Genomic DNA, 1,745 nt, shown 5'->3' with positions numbered 1-1,745 from the left:
CTGTGATAAGGAACCAAGAAGCCCGCCTTGAGCTACAGAAGACGTCCCTGCCAGTGAAACCAAACCCCTTCAGAGAGTTTCCACTGGGGCCAGTCTTGCAAGTGGGGCCAAGAGCTCAGATCTTGGCCTGGTAATCCTCACACCTAGAGGTGAGGAAAGACAGCAGAAAACGAAGTGTCCGTGGCCTAAACATCAGGATATCCCATAACTTAGTGGAGAGATGGGATCAGGAGTCATAAAGCCTGATTTAACATTCTGACCTTGCTAGTTATCAGTGTGACTTTGGGCAGGCTATGCCTTTCTGCCACTCCTCTGATCTATAAAATGAGAGAAGCAGTACCTACTTTGTAAAGGGTGGTCATGAGGACAGAGTGAAGGCAGGTTCCAAAGTCTAAAGCACAGACCCAAATGTGAGCGTACCTGCCTATGGATTTACCTGCCCTTAAATTAAGGAAGCAGGGTCTAACTGGGACAAGGGGGTCGCACATCTCCCGCCCTGTCAACTAGAACAGAGCCTTCCCTGCCCACCCCTGCTGATTCACTGGCTCACCCCCTATCTCCAGTATCTCCAAGGCCTCAGCATTTTTTTTTTTTTCTTTTTCTGGTGCAAAGGAGCTGGGAGATGTGGCTGTGGCCAGTGCAGGAGAAGGGGCCTTTATGTATACCAGCAAAGACCCAATTGTTACTGAATCCAAACTGGGCTGCTTTTCCCAATTATCTCCACTACTCTTCTGGTCTCCACTTTTTCTGATGCCAAGTTTTAACCCAGAACAAAAGCTCCTGTCGGGACTGATTTATAATCCAGATCTGCTGACAAGGCCCTAAAGGGTCCCTCCCCTCCAGGGCTGCACCATGCTTAAAGTTACCACCCAAGCCACTGGGCTGCCAGTCTCTTCACCTCTGCCCTTTGTCCCTGACCAGGAGGTGGCACCTGTCTCCAGGTCCCAGTGGGGTGGCCTCCCTGGGGTTCCTCTGTTCACCTGCCCAGTTCAGAGGACTAACTAGCTGGCAAGGAGGACAGCCCAGCACCACCCAGGAGGCCAGAGCTACAAGGTACTTCTAGGAGCGGCTGTGGGCGGAGGCTCGAGTCCTTCTCCAGCGTGGCTCCCTTCAGTCCCTTTCATCTGAACATCAGGGCTCATGTCACTTGTTATTCAGCCTTCTAGCGGCACCAGGAGGAGTCATTTCCTGAGGGTAAGCTCAGCGCAACTGGAGTCGAGGGTGGTTTCACCCGGATCAGGACTAGGGGGTCGCTGAGCGGGTCCCTTCTGGAGCTTGAGAAACAAGAGACACAAGGTCTCGGGAGATTTGAGGCGGGGGCGGGGGGGGGGGGTGTCCGTCTTCCTGGCTGGTGAGGCCCGTTCCGGTCTGATCGCAGGGGTCAGTGGGAGTTAAAGGAAACAGAATCGGGGGCCAAAAGACCACTCTGGTGCGCCCCAAAGAGAAGCCTGGGATACTCTCCAGGAGGTGGCCCGCCCGCCTTCTTTCCAGTAACCATAGCGTGGGGAGCCTTTTAGACCCCTTCCCGAACCGGGCTGCCCAGCCAGCACGGTTGGCTTTGGGGGACACTTCGGAAAAACCGGGTGAGTCCGACACCCGCCTTGCTAGGGCCCGATGTTCCTCCTCCGCCCCACCTCCCGGCGCGGTGGCGCAGATCTCTGCTGCTGGGCGCGGGGCGGCCTGGCACCGGGAAGGGCGGGGGTCCGAGCCCCCAGGCAGGGAGCAGGGAGGCGTGCGGGTCGCAG

General features: G+C 56.4%; 1 protein-coding gene across 1 annotated transcript in view; it reads left to right on the top strand.

Annotated features, from left to right (window-relative positions):
• Positions 1-870: 870 nt before the first annotated feature.
• SEMA4C (sema domain, immunoglobulin domain (Ig), transmembrane domain (TM) and short cytoplasmic domain, (semaphorin) 4C) overlaps positions 871-1,745 on the top strand; it is a gene marked incomplete at its 3' end in the record, with an annotated part of 8,964 nt that continues 8,089 nt past the window's right edge. Inside the window, exon 1 of the mRNA XM_010829854.1 lies at positions 871-1,194. The remainder of the gene's footprint in view (positions 1,195-1,745) is intronic.

This window comes from Bison bison, unplaced genomic scaffold (genome assembly GCF_000754665.1).
Source record: "Bison bison bison isolate TAMUID 2011002044 unplaced genomic scaffold, Bison_UMD1.0 scf7180017864508, whole genome shotgun sequence".
Lineage (NCBI taxonomy): Eukaryota > Metazoa > Chordata > Mammalia > Artiodactyla > Bovidae > Bison > Bison bison.
The sequence above is the reverse complement of the archived record's forward strand: the minus strand, read 5'-3'. Positions and strand labels throughout refer to the sequence as shown.